Consider the following 25,189-nt stretch of genomic DNA (forward strand, 5'->3'; position numbering starts at 1 on the left):
CAGCAAGTACTCCCGGCGAGCTCACCGCTGTGTATCCACCTGGTTCGATACAAATAAAATATACTCTTACCAAATAATTAACACACTTTTATTACTTCACCGAACCCGGCAACCGACGAGCACGTCCGCGCACTCTTTATGAATATCATGTTGCGCCGACAGGAGAACATTAGAGAGTCGTACGAACATTGATTGTGAATCGAATTAAACTATTACATAATTGGCGCGGTATAACGCGATGTAGAGGATTATATTAGTAAATGCGAACTCTATCAGAAAAAGAAAGTAAACCAGAAAACCAAAATGCCAATGACTATCAGAAATACACCGAAAAAACCATTTGAAAAATTTGCGCTCGATATAATGGGATTATTAATGGTTACGAATGGAGGAAATAAATACATTTTAATATTTCAAGATAATTTGTCGAAATTTAGAAAAGCGATTTCGATAGAGAATCAAGTCACCAAAATAATTGTCGAACAAGGGATTCCTGAAAAAATTCTGACTGATCAAGGCACGAATTTCATGAGCGAAGTATTCAAAAATACGTATAAATTACTGAGGATCAACAAAATTCAAACGACAGCTTATCATCTCGAAAGCAATGGAGCATTAGAACATTCGCATAGAATTTTAATAGATTATCTTCGACACTATAGAATTTTAATAGATTATCTTCGACACTATGTGAACGGGAAACAAACATTACTGGGACGATTGGTTGCCCTACGCAATGTTTGCGTGTAATATACCCCCACACTGCGACAGTATTTGCACTATTTGAATTAATAGGCATCGGGTGGAACTATCGACAGTTCTAATTAAACCACCTAAAATAACCTATAATCTTATGATGATTATGCACTAGAATTACGAAAAAAGATCCGTGCAACGAACCAAGTAGCAAGAAAATGCTTAAAACCAGAAAAGATTAAATCACAACAGTACTCGAATGTGATTGCAGTTATCGAACTGCAAAAATGAAAACATTTAAATTAGGTGATCAGGTCTTACTGTATGATGAAACGATTAGAAGAGGACGTACAAAAAAGTTGGAAGCGCAATGAATAGAATACGTAATAACTGAAAAACATAACGATACAAATTATATGATAAAAAGAGGACGCAAGACGTTCCGATTACACGCAAACCGTTTAAAACCGTTTGTGGGAAGCTAAGTCGCGAAATCTCCAAGGTAAGAAAAATAAATAAGAGAATGAGAAAGGGGATACACATAAAATACAACATACAAACAAAAATAATAGTAACACATACAAACTGAACTTACCTTATCATTACGGCGGCAACATCTCTACATGTCGCTGCCTGGTGATATTACACATTATCACGAGGATGTATATATGTATATCATTGTGATATATATATATATATATATATATATATGTGTGTATCATTGTATTCTTACGTATTATTATATATTTCTAAACACAGTATTGGTGTATTGGTTTATTGGTGTATTATTTGTTCAACGGAATTACTAGCGTGTATCAGAGGCACATAGAGCTGTCATAAGATTTTAATAAGTCACTTGGCGGATTTACCATGAGACCAAAGTTTTAAAAAATCATTTTTGTAATTTTAACAATTTCTTCCATGTCATTAATTACCATTAACAAATTTGATTGGCTATTCTTTATTTATGTATTTGTGTATTTATGTATTTGTGTATTTATGTATTTATTTATGTATTTATTTTCAAGTTCTTGTTTGTTCCTTTGTTTTTGACACTTTATATCGTTACAAGTTCAATTTCTTTAACTAATGACAATTTTAACTAATGGCATAGTTTTTTACCTTTTAACTTATTTTTAAATTAACTCCAGGTGGATTTGATTTTTGTTGAACTTATCACATATTACTATTTTCATTAGACACATTACTCTACTGCATCTTACACTCGTGAGGGGTTTCACGAGACGACAACTATTCGTTATTGTTATACATGGTCTCCACAACTACAATAAATTGTTAAGATTCATCTCTATATAGATAATATCTTCTGTATAATTTTGCGTTCTATATTTTGTAAGTGAAAACTGATTGAGAATTTTCAACTATCCATCATATTTCAATGCGTACGGAATTAATTTCATTACTTTTGTTCTATCGTACACAATACAATGATAATTGTCGTTATCATTGTATTCACAGATCACTGACGATGATCTGTTGAGGTCGAAACGTTTGGATGATTTTTAATCAATAAATCAGTCAGTAATATAAACCAGCTTGGCTATTATGCTTCTTCTTATTTCTTTATTTTTATTGAAGAAGCCTGGACATTACTGAATTAATTCTTTGCATAAATAAATATTTTAAAGTGTTATTAGAAGCGGAGTGGAATGGAAAGAAATAAAAGAAATAAGAGAAAATCGTGGTAGAGGAGAAGGAAAATATAAAGGTGAAAAAAATAATGGCAGTGGTAAGGAAAAAAATAGAAAAATAAGGATAATAGATGAATAAGTGTAATGGATTCTAAAAATGTTGATAGTGTTGTGCCACTTAGGCACGAGGGGAATTCTGATCCCAGCGGGAAGGTGTCTCGCTCGGAAGTACCGGAGAAAGCCAATATAGAGCAGGATTGTAGAAGAACACTGTTCACTTTTCACTAAATAAATCGTTTATTCAAAAAGAATAATTAATCGTGACTTGTTTTACAATTTGGTTTAGACCTCGACTTCAATCGTTTAGACTTTAATTGTATGACGGACTTGCGGACAGAACTTACCAGCAGATAGAATAGAACAGAGCATCCTTATCAACCCTTGTTTTCCTTTTATCAGTTCGCGTGCTCGTTCACGCAGTTACGCGGCTTCGGCATGTCTCGTGTCGAAACATTATTTTTATTGGCTCATCAGCATTTCAACACAGTGTTATCGGTGTCAGTATTCTTGTCGGATTGCACATAGATTCGTTGCAATCGGCAAGGGCACGCATTGTTCTTTTATTTATCTTATTTTAATATTAAATTTTACAAATATCAAGTTAACTAGAATCCTTTGGAATTGGTGGGTCAGCAGTATGATGGCAATATTGATTTTACGAAATGTCGGAAATTGCGCAAAATGCGGAAATTCGCAACATCCCTCCCCCCTTGGAAAAAGAAAACGAAGATGGGAGTTTTCTTTTAAACTAGCTCTGATACCTAATATTACAATTATATAAAAGTATAACTGAAACGCTGATGAAAAATAAAGTATTAATGCTTATCCTAGTCTTATAGTTAGTTATAGTAAATTCTGTTTGGGTCATTACATTTATTTTTACATTTATTCTTTTATTTCTTAATACATCATTGCTTCGTCGCAGACTTTTGATATAAGTTGGTTTTTCGTTACAATTTTGTCTTCTTTTTACAATTATGATAGCTGTAACTATTAGGATATAATTATTGTTAATTCGCTAAAACTAATTGGTTATACAAAGTGGCTGTTTCGGAATATGATCATATTTTCGCGTAGTTGTTTATTTAAGTCATCTTCTACTATACTTAATCTAGCGAGTTCTTGTAGGTTTTTAATTATAGACTGTATTGGGAACTCTTAAGAACCGAAGAGCACCACCAGGAGGCTGGGGGGGGAGCGAGTCAGTATCGTTCTGGGCTAGAGACGAGGAACAGTGACGTGCAGAACTATGTTTTGTAGTAGTGACAAAGAGATAAGGAAATAAAAAGTGCTTTGCATTAACTTCTATTTTCTTCATACTCACGAAGGATCCAATAACTAGCGCTGCGGATAAAAGTTTGCAGAAAATCAAGGAAATAAAGACACTGAAAACATGACGAATTCGGCAGGAATAAAGGCAACTCAAGGCGCTCACTGCTGCCATAAACAACCTCCTACAATTTCAAATAAACAATGCACAAGAAGTACAAACAAATTAAGTAGTACAACAAAAAAACAATCACGTTCGATGTGTACAACCAGTTAAGTGCACGCATAGAAAAATACTCTGAGGAGCCGTACGAAACTACACCATTCGCAAAATGGCTACAACGACACGAATATACGCTCATAGAAGAAACAGCATCACTGTCAGAAGAGATGCGAACCCGCCTCATTCTAGACAAACTGAATATGAGAGGTTATCTGACCATGTCGCTCCCATAGAACCAGCGAAAATCCTTCAAAAAGATTTAATAAAACATCTGAAAAATATTTTTAGAAACAAAACTTCTATTACACGACATCGGATCGAAATAAATTTTCAATATTGCAAATCGATTCCTATTACGGAACATATTGATCGAATCAATCGGCATGCATCTGATTTCGATCAAGCAAATCTCACAGACGACGGTCTGCGAATTCTTTTACTTTTATAATTATTCTGCTTTTCTCAAGAAAATAACGAACTGAAAAAAATTGCTTTAAGAATCGTGGAAAAAAACAAGGATGCTACGTTAAAAGAGATCACCGCGGAATTAGAAGCCCATCTCAATGTGGTCAATGATATGAAGACTCTTGAAAATCCCGTGAAAACAACGCCACCTATAGTAAACGCCAACACAAATCAAAAAACCCGAACGACGCGCATAGAAAATCAAAATTCAAAAATCCTGCGAAGAATCAGGACATGGCGAGTGCTAAGTGTAACGGTTATGGTGGTCCACATTTTGGCTCATATTGTATCTTTCGTAACGCTACGTGTAATCTATGCTCGAAAAAAGATCATATGGCAAAAGTATGCCGCTCGAGTGACATCTTGAACAAAAATTCAATGAAGACAAGAAAAAGTATCGCGAAAAACGGAAGTCTGGCTGTACGGTCGATAACGGTCAATCGGAATAAGCCATCGAGTTTACGTGTCGGTATCGATTCTCGATAGATCACTACGTTTACAATACGACTCGGAATCAGATATCACCACGATCGGTAGGGACGAATGGATTCGTCTGGGGCGTCCATATTTGTCTCCCTGCAACACTATAATGGCAGGTGATAAAAGATTAAAAACAATCGGCAAATTTCGTGCTAAAATTCGTGTCCTCAACCGAACGGGGAAAATCGACGTCATAGTTATAGACAGTGAAGAGGTTAATCTTTTCGGATTAAATGCGATCGAAGAGTTAGGCCTTTGGTCCGTACTTTTATCGGAATATCGTAATTCGAAAGTACAAAACTTACAACATAAAAAACTCAAGGAAGAACTTATGTCTATAAAAACAAACAGTTCAACGGACAAAAGTATACTAAAAAAATTCTCGAAACTTTTCGCACCTGGCGTAGGTAAATGTGAAGGGTTCAAGTCTAAGTTCTTTCTTGTAGAAGATGCCCATCCAGTACAAGTGCCATGACCTATATGCAATGGAAACCTTGTTGGAAGAAGAATTGAAGCGCCTTTAGACATAATAGAACAGGTACAATTCTCAAATTGGAGCAGCCCCGTGGTAACAGTAAAAAAACCAAATGGAAAAATAATTGTGCGCAGTACGATTTTTCCACAGGGATAAATCGTTCGTTGAGAAATAACTGTCATCCTCTTCCAAGTGTCGAGAATATTCTCACAAAGCTCAATGGTAAACGATACTTTAGTCTTCTTGATGTAAGTGAAGTTTTCTTACAGATCGAAGTAGCTGAAGAGCATCGGGAAATCACAACAATCACAACAACAAAGGGTTTATTCAGATACAAACGGCTATCTTTTGGAATCAAAACAGCACTGGCAACAAGCGATAGAAAAAACGTTAACGGGTTTGGACGGAACTCATGCATATATCATGCATATATAGATGATATAATTGTAGCAGGAGCCACTCGGAAGGAGCATGACACGAACTTATTTAAAACTCTACAACGCCTAGAAGAAAGAGGTTGGAAATTAAGACCAGAAAAGTGCAAGTTCGCCTTAGAAGAAATAAAATATCTTGGGATAATCATAAACGCTAATAGTATTGCGGCAGATCCGGCAGCTACTAAAGCCATCGTAGAGATGCCAAAGCCCACATCCGTTACTCAAGTACAAAGTTTATTAGGAATGATCAACCATTACAGAAAATTTATTCCCCATCTGCACCAAGTCAAATAACTTTTGGAAGCATTAACAAAAAAAAACCATACCTGTCATGGAACAAGGAACAAGAAGCAGCTCTACAACAGATAAAACAAATTATGCTCAGTCCACTGCTTTTAGAACACTATGACCCGAGAAAGATTGTTGCGGCAGACGCTTCATCTACAGGAATTGGCGGAGTATTTTTACAAAGAGACATCGATGGTCGTGAGCAAGCAGTATATCACATGTCTCAAAGTTTTACTGATGCGCAGCAAAATTATTCACAACTAGAAAAACAAGTCATGGCTCTAATGACAACGGTAGAACGGCTTCATAAATTCTTGTGGGGACGAAAGTTTATTCTCCTTATGGATCAAACCGTTATTAGCTCTTCTTCGTACAGATAACATCAAAGGCTTAAAACCCACTACAGCAGCTAGACTCAAGCGCTGGGCAATCAGACTGCTCAGGTACAACTTCGTACGTGAACACTCATACAACACGTGAACACTCAGGATTTCGGACAAGCAGACGCTCTATCACGATTTATCAAAAAATTCTGGGAGGATAATGCAGAAGAAGTACAGGTAGCTAGTGTTCAAACAGTTAAAAACGAAATTTATAAAATTCGTAATGTCGCAATCGATAGATTTGGGAACAATCTCCGTGAGCTATTGAAAGAGGAATCTCGGAAAGATTCTGTCATAAGCAAGAGAATCGCAAACAATTGAGAAAATGAAATCTCAAGAACTACAACATTATTTTATAAGCGTCGCGACAACATAAGCGTCGTTGACGGTACACTCCTTCTAGAAGAGAGAATTGTTATTCCAGAATCAATGAGGAAAGAAATCCTAGCTTCATTGTACAAAGGCATCCTGGCATTAGAAGAATTAGCTCGAAAATATGTATACTGGCCGGGTATCACGGAAGACTTAGAACGCGTAGTACGTCTTTGCAGTGCGTGTGCTCTCACGCATAAATTCCCCGTTAAAATTCCCTTGAATCCTTGGCCAATCCCTACGAAGCCACTAGAACGAATGCATATCGACTATGCGAAACCTTTTGACGGACTTTACATCCTTATTTTTGTAGATGCTTTCTCAAAATTTCTGAATGCGGCCATCACCAATACGATTATAAGCCAACGAACAGTGTATTTATGTCGCGAAGTTTTTTCAAGGTATGGCCCTCTAGAAATACTTGTCAGTGATCATGGAACTCAATTTACAGCGGACAACTTTGCAAACCTTTGTAAGGAATTCCAAATAACGCACTTACTTTCGCCTGTAAACCATCCACAGTCAAATGGACAAGCAGAACGCATGGTAGACAGCGTAAAAAGGGCAATAGCCAAAGATCCTGGAGGACAAATTGGAGGAAACAAGACTTTCTATATAGTTACCGATATACACCATGTGATTCGACTCAGACGGAAAATCTCCTGCAGAATTATTCTTTGGACGCAGGATAATCACACCATTCAGCAAGTTATTTCCAAGATCAAAAAAGTGCCTACTTCAGATTTATTACAAAAACAAAAGAAAATGAAATATCAGTTTCAAAAACATCATGGAGCAAGAGTACGCTGTCTAAACCCATCAGACCGGATAATAGCTCCTAAACAAAGGTAAACGCGCCCAAAGCACGGTTTCCGAAATTATATTGGATTCTCGCTGCAAAATCAGTCTTGACAACGGAAAGACTATAGAATGTCATTTCAACCATGTGTGGAAGGGAGGAAACATCCCGTCGAAACTCAAAATCAAAGTAGATGATAATTGGATATTCCTAGAATCAAAAGCGGCTCCAACTCAACCAGATCTTGCATTAGATAAAACACAAAAGGGAGTTTCTTCATCGGAAGATCACATACCACCTGAAGATCGATCGTCGGATTCTGCTCCAGCGCAGGCTCCCCAGCAGACGACTTCAAGACGTACTCGTACTAGAACACCACCGCGCAGGTTAATGCTGGATCCAAAAGCAAAAATTCATAGGATGAACATCTTCAAGGAGGGAGATGTTGGGGACACTTAAGGACCGAAGAGCACCACCAGGAGACTGGGAGGGGGAGGGGAGCGAATCAGTATCATTCTGGGCTAGAGACGAGAAACAGCGTCGTGCAGGATCACGTTTTGTAGTAGTAACAAAGAGACAAGGAAATAAAGGTTTTATAAGGCTTTGTATTAACTTTTCCTATTTTCTTCATACTCACGAAGGATCCAACAGGCTGTAACTTGGTTTTTTTATTAATTGATTATTTCCGTTATCACGCGTCGTTAGTGTTAAACTAAAATCTGGTAGTTGAGCCTGTATGTAGCTCGACGGTTGCCGCTGCGTGACTAACGTTACTTCCGGTGTTAGCTTACATTTTCCGTTTATTTTTATTTTCCCTGTGCCGCTTAAACTCTAGTTATTGCTCCAATGATTTATCACACTGGATATTTATTTTTTAATTCGTTATTATCGAATATAACCACGCCTATGGTTCTGTTAATATTATCCACAAGGATGTATTCGACATTATGTATTGATGTTCGCAATTTCTGAGTTGTCCCGGCGCGTTTATATAGATTTATACCTCGCATGGTGCATTCATATTTATATAATAGGTAGGAAAATTTCGTTCACATGTATACAATAGCTCGTCTTGTATACATGCTAGCTCACTTTCATCTGGTAATGTACAAGGTGTCCCAAGATTACGCATTTGGAGTACACTACGTGATTCTTCATGCTAAAGAAACAACTTCTCTCTTTAGCAAAATTGGGTTCGATAATTAGTTTTTATAATGGCTCAGATTAAAGGTGACGAATGAGCGCGCATATGTATAATATTATTACAATATTACTTACTATTATATATGACACATGTTATATCTTTTTTTTTATTAATCAATACAACTTCACATGAAGGACATCTGTCAAAGACATATCAAATAAAAAAAATGAACTCTGCAAAAGCTGTCATACAGAGACATTCATTAGCGCCTCTTGCGACAGAAAAAGGAGAGTCACGACGACGACCAAGACGTCTTAAATTTACCAATTTGAACTTTGCGTCACGATTGCGTCGCGATGTCTGTTTGTAGAACACGGAGAAAAAAAATAAAAACACTTTTCTTATATAATTTGATACTCAGCTATCGATTAAACGTAATTAAAACTTAATCAATGCAGTCATTGCTGAGATATGAAAATGTAAACTGAGTTCATCCCGGGGTCTCACGTAAATAGAACCACGGTCATCTCGCCGCCATTCTACGCGAATTTCGCTGCGCGTGAACTTGGCGTCGAGACATTACCCGTGTCTCTTGATAATCGATGATCTTATGTGGGAATCATCGTTGAGCAAAGCGATCATGAATCTGTTTATCAAAGGAAGTCATCATAAGAATCTCAGCGTCTATCGAGTGAAAGGCCAACATCACTCTGGAGGTCGTGAGGATTCGATAATATACATGTACGTATGTATATTATAATATATGCATATATGTATATGGCACTGGATTGTTTAACGTGTTGTTCTAAACACGTTATTACGATAAATATCATCTGTGGTCGAAATAAGATATGATGCCTACCTAGTTAGTAGAAGTTCCAGGTTCGATTCTTGATATTTTTACAAAAATAATAATTACGAATTTTCACGACTGATTCATGATCGTGCACTCTCCCTTCTTATTTGTGATTCTCATCTCGCAAAATCTCTTTCACCAGGAACACAGACAGCATGATATATCTTTGAATGCGAATTCCTTTGTGGTTTTCAAAAAGCCGCGGGATCGCGCGCAAATTCGACATCTCGCGCGGCAAGTCTATCCCGATAATCCAAAGTTTCTCGATGAAGCATTGCCACGTATCAACTCCACAGATATTTATTGCTAGATTTAAAACAATCGACCAGACGAATTCAGGTTTCAAACATGCATATTTCTCGGGGATACGACGCATTACATTTATATACCGCGTAGATTAGAGGTAGCATATAAAAGCGTTTTATCCTTATTTGCCGATCAATCGCATGCACGCAATTTCCACGCAATGAAAAAAGGAACGACGACATCGTCGACAGCAAAATCACCCGTGAGAAAAATCGTTGAAACGTTCGATCGGTAAAAAGAAATATCTGTCTCGAAGCGCGTCATTTGAATAAAAATCAGCGTGCTTCTTTTTTACGATCCGTAAATGATAAATTCATTCGTTGCATCCATGAGTATGCTTTCAAATCTCTTAAGGGTAACATATCGCTCGAACGTGCTGAAAAAATCGACTAAGCAAATATAAAACGACTTTGTCTCAAACATCAGCAAAACAAGAGAATTAGAAAAGTAAGAAAAAACTATTGGTGTAGAAAAGTGGCTTCTTGCAGTACCTCATCGGACCTATATTCGCTGCTCTATTTTCGAAAATTATTGGCGAATAGCGAGAAAAAGTTATAGAAAGAGCAAAAAAGATGGTTTTAATTTCCACAGAAAATCTCGAAAGAATGCAACAGTATCTTCACCAGCATCATCAGCAGCATCCGACCCAACAATTAATAATCGGTACGATAGAAAAGTCCACGCAATGGATTTTTGAGGGAAACAAAAACTCAAATTCCATGCAAATATCCGGAAAGATTTTATCACGACTCGATTCGGATATGAATAGGGTTCTTAATTCCATCATTCCGCATGACATAAGTGAGAAATGGAAAGTATAAAAGGAAAGTATAAAGAAGTACTTTGGCGATATTTCCATTTTGTTGGAAAATCGCAAGAAGAAGATTTGGCATATGAAAACAATGTCAATAAGAGGGAGGGGAGCATTGCGGAATCGGCACGCGATCACCAAGCAAAATTTCACTCCATGACGACGCGAATAATGTAGCACTACAGCACTCTCTGCGTAGTCGTGAACGGAGAAGTATCGAAAAAATATTAGAAAATGTGGAAAGTTTTCGTGCCACAGCGCGTTTACTTTTGAAATATTTTATTACAGAAGCAGTACTCTCAAGAATTAGTTAGAACGAAGAGGGAGTCATGACTATCAATGATAATGTCATAAAAGTTTTGAATATCACAGAATTGATAAACTATGTGATGTATGAAAGAAAAACCGTGAAAGCAATAAGAAGAGATGCGATTACTGCGCCCGACCCCGGCTATACTCGTAGGAAATGCGGAATTATTATCAACTACATTTATCCAAACATTATCACTACGAACGAGTTCCATGCCGAAAATACCAAGAAAACTTTCAACAAGAGTCGGTCAGGAAGGGAAAATAAAGGCAAAATCCGTAAAACAAAGCAAACGAATTATGCGCTGTTTTTTTCGCTATGTTTTCGTCAAACTAGTGCTCCTAATCTTCATGAAAGATTTTCCACTGGCGACAAAGAAACGTTTACTCGACTGGAGCGAGTTGAAATGACAAGGTTTGAAAATTTGTATACGATCTGGGTATTCGGCAACAGATAATCTGTCGCGTGCCGCTAAACTTCTTGCGTAAAGAAGTAGCTCTTTGGTTCGAATCGCAAGATACGTATACGCTACATCAATTCGTCGAAGCGAAAATTTCCACGATTATGTTACAATGTGACGAATATCGACGATCTGTAGGAGAGTGATTTGATCAAACTTCGTAATCTCAAAAGTTACAACGAGAGATTTTCTTATCTACTAGTGATTATCAACTTAGTAAATTCGCATGGGTAGAACCGTTGCGGGAGAAAACGAGTAATTGCGTGACAAGAGCTTGTCAAAACATACTTTCGAGAAACGATGGACGAATGCCCGTGTACTTGCTAACGAACAAAGACAGAGAGTTTATCGCGCCATCGATGTCAAATTTTCTGAAAGAAAGAGACATTCCTTATCGGGTAACTTGCAATCCGGACAATAAAACCGCAGTCGTTGAACGCTTCAACAGAACGTTGAAAGAGCGAATGTGGCGATATTTCACGCATAAAAATATACGATGCCACATCGATGTTTTGCAGGATATCGTGCTCTTACAATCGCACTCATTATTCGTCCATCAGAATGTAGCCGGCGGTTCTTACGTGAGAAAATGTTTGTATGTTCAAGCGATAATAAGCTTAAATAACTCGATTTGGAGAATGGATTAAGAAAATGAGAAGAATGATAAATGAGAGAATCATAAATATGGATAGGCTTTTTTATTAAGAAAATAAAGAGGATCTTATCCATACAATTAATAAAGAGGCGCATGTACCTCAATTCACATTTTGAACTACGAAAAGACTCTGGCAGTGAGGTCCTTGTAGTCATGGATTGTGACGAAAAATGTATCCTCACTCATTATAATATATAAATCTGTCAGATAATGTTTTTTGAATATTGGGAATTGACATTAAGAATTTGCACCAAGATCCATTAATTCACTGACACAAGTTGTTTAATGATCAATTCTGATGATTTCTTAACACTTTTCAAACTCGGTTTTACCGCAAAATCTGGAGGTCGCGTTATACATTTCTGGTATGAAGAACTCTGTATTTTGTCTTCTTCAAAGTAATCTCTTCCCACTGCAATACACTTATTCTAATGTTCTTTCCAGTCTTCGAAACAATTTTTATACTCGACTTCTGGTATTTCCTTCAAAGCGGCCAGCGAATTCTTTTGAATGGCTTCTATGGACTTAAAACGGCGTTCATCAAGTGATTTTTTCAATCGAGGGAACAGAAAAAAGTCACATGATACCTGGTGAATATGATGCTTGTAGAACGGTATTTGTTTGATTTTTAGCGAAAAATTGACGAATAATTATTGCAATGTGCGATGGTGCGTTATCATGATGCCTAAATTGTTCTTCAAAATTGATTGAATTGATCCAATGATATTTTCAATGATGTCTACAATGTCTGTAATATAATATTTAATCAGTGATTACTCAGTCAGATTACAAGATCCTTGATTTTGGTAATGTTTTCTTTATTAGTTGATGTAGAAGGTCTTCCTAAACGAGATTCATCTTCAACTGCTTCTTTATTATCATTAAAGTGCCTCTTGTCTTGTACCACTTGTAAACATTTTTCTTTTTAACATAGCTTCATCGTCGTAACACTTTCTTAACATTTTTAATGCACAAGAAATTTCATTTTTTAGACAAAATTTAATGCAAATTTTTTGCTCAATAAATTTATCCATTTTAAAAAATTTCCGACAAAAATTTTTAACAATTGCAAAAGACGCTATAATTTCTAACCTAACAAATGAAATGATATAAAACTTCTATCAAATGTCAAGGACAGTCATACTAACTTGAAAAACAAATGTTATGTAAACAAATCGATACGTAAAGCGCGCGAATTTTTAAAATGAAAGTCACTTTACTTTTTGATCATAATAGTATGTCCATTTTTCATACTCATTTGAGCGAGTATTTAAAGAGTGAGCTCGATCTTTTCAGTTTATTTCCTACTCAAACCAGTATCAAGCGTTCGCAATGGATTTACAAACCGGTAACCTCGCTCGCGGACAACGCTCCTATAAAATTCGTCGTACTCGGACACGGGGAAGATTATCTGGATCTCACGCATACCATGCTAAGCCTTCGCCTACGAGTGGAGAGTTTATCCAATTCTGGAAAATTGTCAAGAAGGCCGAAAACAAAATAGGTCCCGTAAATCATCTACTACATTCGATGTTCATCCAGATCGACGTAAACTTTAATCGAAAACTCGTATCACTTCCAAACAACGCCTATACGTACCACGCGTACATCGAAGCATTCTTAAATTATTTTTCATGGACAAAAGCTTCCCATCTAACTTCTTGTTTGTGAACCACAGACGAATCCGGTTACATGGATGAGCTGTTAGAATCGAAAAACCTCAATAAAGTTCTCATGAGACGCGCTCGATATATCTAAGGAGAACATTAGCTAGATCTAATAGTCATCTCCATTGACGTCTTTAATCAGGATAAATTTTTAATTAAAAATTAGCGAGTGGACTCTTGATTCATCCGACTTCGACGAAACTCCACCACTCATAAATGAAACGTTACAGGGCATATTTTCACAAACTTGCGGCTAATACTGCTGTGTATTTCTTTATTTTTTCTTTATGTCTCGCTTACAATATTGTTCGCTTTACCGATTTATTTTCTGAAAATTGAAAAGGTAATGTTGTCGTCTGATTGTACAACTATTTCGTAAAATTTTTTTTCATGGTAAAAATAAGTGTGAAAAGCCTCACACAATATGTTGTCATGTGCAAACGTGTACTAAAAAGAACAAATTAATATAGGAACATTTTTATAGCAATTATATAAGTAAACATTTTAATTTTTATAAGCAATGTGTATTTTCTTTTTCTTATCTTCTCTCATTATACTCTAATGTAAAACGATAATTTCGTCGGTCTGAAAATCATTTTCAGACAAAAGTGATTGTGTCATGGCATGCACAGAGTAAAAATTATTCTTAACCTTTAGAACGCACTATCGTGAATGAATCTGATCGTTCTTGTTTTCTTTCCCTCACTCACAATGAAAATCTCTCGAAAAATACGTCTACATTTTATAAATAATTTATGTATCAATAAACATTTTTTTTGTAATTTTGCTATAACTGCTGCTTATTTCTTCCCGACAAACTTTCTTCCCTATAATATTCAAGTTTTCTCGTACGCTTTCAGCCTTAAGTTATCAAAATACAAGCCATAAATTTTCTTCTCGTCTCGCCACCATTTTGTTCTCTCTAAAATTTTTCGTCAGACACTTCTCGTCTTTCTCAAAATCAATCAAAATTGGCATCCCCCGAAATCAACTAGCACACGGGGACACCATGTGACACAACCAATCAGCATGGGAACTATGGCTTATCTAATTAGCTCACAGGGTAGCTCGTTACGGGTATATTTAATCAGAATGCGCAGACCAATTACCTCCTCTACTATCGTGTCAGTCTAACACAACGTGCCAAACATGTCTACCCCCTCCCCCACCCTCATCCACGTTAAGTCCCTCTCCTCCCTATTTACGTCACTGGCGCTAGTGACGTCATTTGTTTTGATGTGCCATAGCTGTCCTAATACTACTAATAGAATATGATATTAAATTTTTGAAAGCAAATAAAATATTATTTCTAATAACAGTGATAAAATCTAATTTGTCTAATAATGTAATTGGTCTATAAGGTTACAGTACAATACGAAAGAATTCAGTATATGGATAATAATTGTGAAAATATAAAATTAAATTATAGAAATCTAAAATCTGCATAAATAATCTGACTTTGTATAATATTTGTAAAAAGTATAAATTATGTTCTATTTATATCATCTATTTATATCATCTAATAAATTGATTTCTGGTTTCTTTCTGTATTGTGAATATAAATATCTTCGTTTTCATGTATATTATCATTAATCTAGATGAAAACATTTTTCGGTTGCTGTTAAACAAAACAGATTCGAAATTTCTTCAACTTTTTGTATAAAATATGATCATGTAAAAAATATCTAGTAGAGCATCAAATTACTTCCACTTGTCGGTGTTGATTTATGTGATGACATAAAATATTATTAATGATTTATGAAACACATTTCCATATTAGCAATCATATGACAAACCATATGAATGTTATCGGAGAAATAATGTATTATTTAAAAATAAATTAATTTTGACAGAATAAAAACTTATTATTCAGTTTATATGATTTTCTTTCTTGCATAATAAATTAATAAAGATGTTAATGGCTAGACCAACATATAAACTTATGAATGTACTCATCGTATCTACGTTTCATTATAATATAATATTTCATTATGGTTCGGAAAAAATCATTATACAAATATGTGTACAGAAGGAATATTTAATTAGAACATTAGGATTAAAACTAATGCAAATTAGAAAAAAGCAATGATTTAGAAGTGCTAAAAATATTTATATCTTATTTTTTCAAAAAGGTTAAAGATATTGCTACACAAAGTCCGATTCGTAAATTTTTACTTTAAGAAACGTCATCATTATTATTTGTATAAAAGATTTGATATCAATAATTGCCGTCAAGTTATATCTTACTATAAAAATTGTGTATTGTAGAGAACATCTTATTCTATTAAACCCAAGTGATATGTATATAAAAAATTTTTATATAAAAATTGGCGCTGCTCAGATGTCTAAGTATAAAATTTCGTATATATATAAAATATATTTCGTATAATATATATAAAATTTCGACTTAATGAAAAAAATAAGATGTCATAAGAGTAAAAATATTTGTCAGCGTATATGTATGAGCAAGTTATGCGTTTGTGCGACTAGAATTAAATATAGACCCAGAAAACATTATGATATCTTAAAAATGTCTAAAAAACGTCTTAAATATTATAAGACACTTTATTAAGTTATAAAAAAGACGTCTTATTTTTCAATAAATGGTATTTTTAGACATCTTTCAGTCGTCTCATTTGGAATTTTTTGGACATTCCATAATGACATAAAAATTAATTATACGTCTACTAAACATAAAATCAAGTGACGTTACATTTGAGAAGAATACATCATATTTAAATCTTGTAAGAATAGGGTATAATGGCAATGAGAGCACAGCGCAATACTAAGAGCGCGTAAAAAAATTTTTAATATATAATAGTAATCAATGTAACATAATCAAAATAACATAAAGCGGACGTTTCGGCTGATCTTTCAGCCTTCTTCAGCGCAAGAGATAAAAATTACAAATGAGTCTACTTTGACGGTGAGCGAATCGCAAATTCATAATCAATGTAACAGCAAACATTGAGATCCAACACGTCGGTCATCTCTCACATTACAGTGCATCTTCACGAACAGTTACAGTAATTGTTTGGATGACCAACTACTCGATTACACGGTCGAAAGTTGAGACATCCCAGATTATACAGAGCATGATGTTATAGTGCATTTGTATTACTGCCTGTAAATGACCGGCATGGTTCGTAAACGAGACAGTTTGAGGGAATGCGCAGATATATAAAAGATGCGACGGTCGGAAAGTAATAATAATATACTTATGATAATAAATTCATATACATACATAATAAAGCAAACGAAAGCAACCGAGGACATAATTTTTAAAAATATGCTTGCATTGTTGCAATAAAATTAGGTCAAATTAAAGTCGTTGTAGATAAAATATATGTGTCCAACAATAGAAAAGTAATGGGGTAATAAGTAAAAAAGTATATAAAGAGTGTGAACCATATGTAAAATACAAACCGTATGGATATAAAAATAAGAATAAAAAGAAAATAACGTTAAATCAGATTTTGGAGAGCTTTTCTATTGCAGTCATATATACCTCCAGGAGACACTCAATATCAGTCTGCAAATTAATACTGTTCTTTTGTCTTTTAATGTATAAAACTTCAGAAATTAGTGTAAATGAGACTCTCTGTCTAAAATTTCAATATTCTCCCAATTGAAATCATGGTTATATGCTAGCCTATGATCAGTGATTACGGAGTGATTATCCGTATTCCTCCGGATATGGTTCTTGTGTTCAGAGATCCTAGTATGTAATTATCTTTTGATCTGTCCTACATATGACGCATCACAATTATCGCAATTGATTTTATAGACAACATTAATGTGAGATGGAACACGGGAATCTTTGTGAACTTTAATAAAATTATTCAATTTATTGAGACTGCGATACGCTAGTTTGACATTTAAGTTTTTAGTAATGTTCTTAAATTATTCCGAAATTGCAGGAGCGTACGGTATGGTAAAGAACGATACTCTCTCCAGTTCTTCAAAAAATGCTCAGTGTTGTCAGAATTGGAATTGATCTTCTGGAAAAAGAATCTAAGGCGTTCGTGTAGGACACGGAATATGAAATCTAGTGGACAGTTGTTTAGTAAGATCTCAACCATAAAATTTAAGTTTTTTCGGTGGAAAATAGGGTGAGATAATAAAATAGCTCTATCAATTAAACCAATAGCTGTGCCTCTTTTTTGGCACAGAGGGTGGTTAGAGAGAAAATGTAAATATCTCCTCGAGAACGTTGATTTGGATGGTACCAATCAAAAGTCAACTGATTGTCGGCTAAGATTATGATGACGTCTAGGAAATTGAGCCTGTGTCTTATACCGATTTCCATTGTGAATTGTAAACGAGTAGAAAGAATTAAACATGTTCAGAGTATGATTGAGAAGATCAGAAGGAACTGCCAAGGCAATGTCCATATACCTAACGAAAAATGAAGGTTTAAAAGGCAAGGATTTGAGAGCTCTAGTTTCCAAGTTTTGTAGTACAATGTCTGCAATGATGGGTGAGAGGGGAGGATCCCGTGGATATACCAAATGTCTGTTGGTAAAACACTCCGTTGAAGGTGAAATAAGTAGAGTTTAATATGAATCTGACTGCCGTGATAAATTCGAATTTGGAAATTCGAATTTGGAAATGGAACAGTTATTCGCAATGTAATCCCATCTAGCAAAGACACTTTCAATGGCCAATGCAATTGGCACATTAGTAAACAGCGAAATGACATCTAAGGAAAGCAAAGAGCAGTCATTGTCGATGTGCACGTCAGAAAGTCTCTTGACCAATTCGAAACTATTATTGATGTGTCTGTGCGCAACAGGAAAGCCTTTGAGCATGATGCAATGGATGAAAGTGGCTAATTTATACAAAGGGCTGTTTACGGAAGAAACAATGAGTCGAAAAGGACAATTGGGTTTATGGATCTTAGGAAGTCCGTAAGCTCTCAGTAAGATCCCATCACTACACAGTAAATGTCTGTAGGTAGAGGCTGGAATGAACTCGGAATCCTTCCATCTCTTCAACAAGTTTCGCAGGCCAGAAGTGAGCTTTTTTGTTGGATCTTTTTTAACGAACGACAGAATAAGTGTTATTATCATTTAGAAGTTCTTCGACTTTTTTGAAGTACACATCTTTGTCCAAAGCTACAGTAATGTTTCCCTTATCCGCCCGGGTGACAATGATATTGTTATTATGTTGTAGAAAATCTCTAGTAGTAGAAACGAGATCTTTTAAGTGTGTGTTAACTTCACATTTCGGGATCGAATAATTAGGTAGACTGTTAATAATGTTAACTGAGCGGTTTCTAATGATCGTTTGTGATATTATAGGGAGTTTCATAAGATTGCTCTCGATGTTTTTTATGAATTCTATGGTCAGTTTTTCTGTATTATTGATAGGAAGACTATATATAGACTAAATTGAATAGACTAAAATTGTCACCCAATTGTAAGAGACTCTGTACGTCAGTGGGCACAGGACAGGTTGACAAACCATTTTTTGTTTAACAGATATGGAACAGTTAATGTTTAACAGAGGTTGCTGTTCATTCTGCTTGAATGTATGTGGATCGCGATCTCCAAGTCCAGATTCTGTGCGTCTGTTGGAAAAATTAGTGATTTAAAATAAAAACGACGTCCTCTAGCAAAGGGGTGTGGAGGATCATATTTAAAACATTTCATAATACACATTTATGCAATGTTGCATAAAAGTTTTAGTAAAACGTTTAATTTCTAATGTCTATGAAATATCGCAAGGATATTACATTTCAGTAATTAAAAGAAATATATGGAACGTTTCAAATAAAACATTGCACAAAGTTTAAGCAACATCTAGTTTATAATGTTACATATTAAACGTTTTGCAATGTTTAAAGAAACAACATTTTATTTATAACGTCATTAATAATATTTTAAAATGTTAATGTCACGTTATATATGAGACGTTTTTGGAAGATTTATTATGTAATGTTACATGAACTTTAATGTTACATGAACCATGTAAAACGTTTATTTTGGGACATTAAGAAACGTTTTAATAACATTCCATATATAATATTACTAAAATGTTTTATTGCATAACTTCCTTCAAGAGTTACAAATATGATATTTTTTATTTATGACATAACAAAACATGTCAAAACCAATATGTGCGTGCGTGCGTGTAATTAATACATTTTATATATATATATATAATATACTAAAATATAATATACTATAATATATTAATAATATACTATATATATATATATATATATATATATATATAATATACTAAAATATAATATACTATACATATATATATATATATATAGTATATTATATTTTATATAATATACTATAGTATAGTATATTATATACTATATAATATATTAAAATATATATCTAAATGCAACGCGTATATGCGACGCGTAACTAAGGCAATGCCAACAGTGTGAAGTGAAATGTCTTCGCGGACACATATTTGCGGCGTTTGACAATTGAACCTGTAGTTGAAAGCTGGCTCCTCTGTATGTTTTTCATATCTATACGCATTTACATTTTGAAATTAAATATGGATTTAAATAATGCGAGTGCCCTGCGGAATTCACCAAACGTAAGTATTAATTAATATTTTTAAAATCTTATTTATGTATCGATAAGTTAGATCTGTTCCAATATAAAAAGAACTTAACATAAATAATAGAATATTTAAGATTTACATAAGCAATAATTCATAACCAATGTATCATATTCCGTTATGTTGCAAGAGTATCCGTTACGTGTTTGGATTTTATCGTAAAAATTTTGTAAATATTGTTCAGTAACATATCAGTAATATATGATATACTGTAATAATGGCTAAAATCAGAAAATATGTTACAAGTAAAAGACATTTACGGTGAATAGTAAAAAAAGACAATATAAATTTTACAAATTAATCGAGAAATAATACAAATAAATAATGATACTAAAAAATTGATATGAAATGAGAATGTAATAAATGTAATAAATGTTTCTGATGTTATAAAATATGATGATAGTGTTTCCGCTCATATTGTAAGGAGTAATAACATTAATGCACATCATGTTTCTCGAAATAATTCTAAGATTCTTTGATCGATAATTTACTTAAGTCAATACAATACAACATTCAATATAATATATTGAAAATATTAATAAAGATATTTAAAGATGAATCGTTCTTATTTGAAGAACGATGTGACACGCTTCCTGTAGTAGATGATTTTATAGTAAATATAATTCAACAATGGTTTTTAAAATATAGACATTTATTAAGTCAGGGTGCTATGAATGAATTATTGATTATACTAAGAGTACCATTTCCACAATTTCCAAAAGATTCGCGAACGCTTCTACATACACCCACGTCATGTCCTTATAAAATTATAAGCATTTATCCTGGTTTTTACTTGGGAATAGAAAATGGATTACGCAGAATACTTAACAGTAGTTGTATTATAGAAAACTATTTCTGGATTGCATTGAAATAATATTATCTATTAGCATAAATATTGATGGTTTGCCAATATCGAAAAGTTCAGTCAATTTTGGCCAACTCTTATGTGTATAGATTTGCATCAGTGAAAAATGGCGAAAGCCGTTTACTGTCGGGATTTATCATGGCTTTAGAAAACCAGCTGATGTACATCAATTTATGAATTCCTTTATAAACGTTTCAGAACTTAGAAAAAAATGGTTTTAAGATAAATAACAGAACTATGAAAGTAAAAGTTAGTAAACTTCTCTGCGATACTCCAGCAAAATCTTTTCTTTTATGCATTACAGGCTACACAGATTATCCTAGTTGTAATAAATGTACTGAAAAAGGAACTTTTATTAATGGAAAAATTGTATTTTTAAAGAACAATGAACAGTTAAGGAATGATATAAGTTTTCAAAATAAATTGGACAAAAAATTTCATAAAGTTGTAAGTACTTTTGAAAAATGAAACTCTTATTTCATTTTTATAATATTCTATGTCTTCCAAACTTCTTGGTAATCGTGCAAACTCTGTTAGCAAATAGTTTCTAAATAATAATAATTCATAAATCATTAACTTTTTTTTTGTCACTTTCAGATAAACAAATATTTTTTTCCCCCTTATTAAAAATATTATAATCCGTTTCATAATTCCTAGATGTACAGGATGCATACTATCAAGAGGTACTTGTGAAATTGAGTTTTCACAAGTACCTCTTGATAGTATGCATCCTGTACATCTAGGAATTATGAAACGGATTATAATATTTTTAATAAGGGGGAAAAAAATATTTGTTTATCTGAAAGTGACAAAAAAAAAGTTAATGATTTATGAATTATTATTATTTAGAAACTATTTGCTAACAGAGTTTGCACGATTACCAAGAAGTTTGGAAGACATAGAATATTATAAAGCCACAGAATTACGACAATTTCTATTGTATACCTATTATATTAAAAAACATAACAAACAAAAGTGTTTATATACATTTTATAGCTTTATCGTGTGCCATTAGAATTTTAAGCAGTTCTGAATTACTTATATTTAACATATAATAATTACGCTTTACAACTCTTAGAATATTTTGTGCACAAATATATAATAATTTATGGAAAAGAATGTCTTACTTATAACGTACATCAGGGGTCGGCAAGTGGGCACTGCTCGCGGGCACCCAATGCTTCTTGTAAAGAATAATTTAATGTATTTAAATGATTAGTAATATCCGCAAGAAAGGCGAGATTGGCAATCCAGGAAGACTGTGATAGTTCAGGCACAGACTTATCTTTCATTTCTAAAAATATAATTATTTCTTCGCGTAAATGAAAGAAACGCTGAAGAGTTTTACTTCGACTAAACCATCGTGTTTCACAAAAATAGGAGATATCGGTATAATCTGATTCTAAAGAAGATAAAAAATTCGCGAAATTGATGATGATTCAATCCAGTAGGTCTAATAAAATTTACTTTGATTACAATTTTCATTACTTCGTCATACTTTAAAGATTTTGCACATATTGTCTTTTGATGGATGATACAATGGATCGAATATATTTCTTGTTTTGATTGTGCTAGTTTAGATTTTAAATATATATATATATATATATATATATATATATATATATATATATACACATACATGTAATATAAATATACATACGTAAATGTACATAATGTACATAATACGTACATAAATATTTTGTATAAAAAATTAAGTTTGAAGGAATAAAAAAAAATTGCCCATATGTGATCATATATATCCTTTTAAATAAATATACATGATTACATATGGGCGATGTTTTCCCATTTCTTCAAATTTCACTCGTTGTAAAAAAAACAATGCAAAATTATTCATTCTTTTAATTATTTTTTATGTAAATTATTGAGAAAACACTTACGCGGCGAAGCTAGATCTTAGTGTTTATATATGATTCTAAATTATAATATTTAAATTTCGATTAAACATCGATATACTCCTGCTAAATTGCGGACACTCGCGAAACATCCCTCAATTAATAAAATCCTCGATATTTCCTCGATATTCTCGATATTTTTCTCACATAAAATATGTACAACGAAAAATATTCTCATACTAGGAATCGAATCTGGCACTCCCATTTTCTGGGCAGGCGACAAATTTTTTATGTCTTCTGATTATTATTATTTTTTTTATATCAAACAAAAATTTTACAAAGGAAGGAAACTAATATAAACATATATGGACATATCTCATGTATAAATATATATATATATATATATATATATTTCACTCGTAAAAAAAACAATAGGGACATATATGCATATAAACATATATAAATATATATATTTAGGTATATTTATACTATATATTTATATATTATATATTATATTATTAATATATATTAAATATATATATATATATACATATATATATATATATATATATATATATATATTTATACATGTTTATATGCATATATGTCCTTATACGAAAAATTTTTTTATATAAGGGATATAATTAAATATAATGAATTAAATTAAAATTGACTACAATAAAAAATATATATATTTTATATTATAATAGCATATTTTATATTATAATAGTATGTACATTATAAATGTATATTATGTATATCATGAAAATTACTTTATTGGAAACAGCAGATTTTAAATCGTGCAAAAGTTGAATTCGCTGCGAACCTTCTACTTTATCATAAGTGGCTCCATGTTTTGTGTTATAATGTCTTTCGACATTATATTTCTTTGAATTTAATGGTTTTAATTTAATGGTTCCACAAACATTGCGCTTGATTATTATGTTTGATTATGAACCACTTCTCTTCCCATGAAGAACTATCCGAATTTAAGATTCTTTTCCTACTTTGATTATCCATTACGTTAAATTATAAGATCGCAAATGTGTCTGACTGTTCTAGACAAGAGACAATTTGATTATACTCTTGCTTAATTATTTTTCTTTTATTTTGAACGTTTAGCAGATTAATGTTTAGCAGATGTTTATTTTGAAATTGTTAGAAGTTTTCTTCGGGGAAAAAAGGATTATTCTTCTGGATTTAAAAATATAATTTTAAAACGCTAACTTCTGTTAAACGTGATATATGTATTCATAATTTTATATATTCATAATTTTATGATTGTATTGTAAGTTTATATTTTAATATATTGTTATTGTTTATATTATGTTTTATTTCTTTGTTATATTTAAATTTTCGTTAATATATTTAAATGTATTAATTACACAATTTTTAATTTAGCACAAATTTTGACAACCGACTTACAATATTTAAAAATAGAGATAAGCATTTTAATTAAAATTTTCCTATAATAAATGCTTATTATTATTATTATTAGAACAATCAAAATATGCTAGGCATATTTTTTTATTTGACTAATAAAAAAATTAATTAGATATAAGTTGAATTTATAAAAACTTTATAAGAATTTATAAGAACTATTTTAAGTCCTATATATTTTTGCATATTTCATCTTTAAACGGTTTAGCTAAACTGTTATAAAAAAATTTTATGATGCTACAAAGATTCAAGTATTAGTAGTTAAGATTACATTATCGTTCATATATACACGCAACGTTATTTTTGTAAGTGTGAAATGCGGAACTTTATCCCAAGATACTAAAAATATTAGATATGCTCCTGAAATGTGCACAACAGGCGGGCACTCGCGGGCGCTCGCAGGCGCCCGTGCCCAATTTCAGCGTTTTGCCGACCCCTGCCTTAAGTTATCATACAAGTCATAAAGTTCCTTCTCGTCGCCATTTTGTTCTCTCCAAAATTTGTCACGATCAATCGAATCTTTCTCAAAATCAATTGAAATCTCCAAAATTAACCAGCACTCAGAATACAACCAATCAACTCGCGGGATACTACGGGCACAGCTAATCAGCTCAATGGCTGATCCAATCAAT

General features: G+C 33.1%; 1 protein-coding gene and 1 pseudogene across 29 annotated transcripts in view; both read right to left on the reverse strand.

Moving 5' to 3' along the window:
• The window catches only part of pHCl-1 (pH-sensitive chloride channel 1), a 1,184,550-nt gene that overhangs the window by 784,799 nt on the left and 374,562 nt on the right, over positions 1–25,189 (reverse strand). The window lies entirely within an intron of this gene.
• Positions 8,896–18,355, reverse strand: LOC148935565 (uncharacterized; annotated as a pseudogene).

The sequence above is a fragment of the Pogonomyrmex barbatus genome, unplaced genomic scaffold, assembly GCF_055798465.1.
Source record: "Pogonomyrmex barbatus isolate J1 unplaced genomic scaffold, ASM5579846v1 scaffold4, whole genome shotgun sequence".
Taxonomy (NCBI): Eukaryota; Metazoa; Arthropoda; class Insecta; order Hymenoptera; family Formicidae; genus Pogonomyrmex; species Pogonomyrmex barbatus.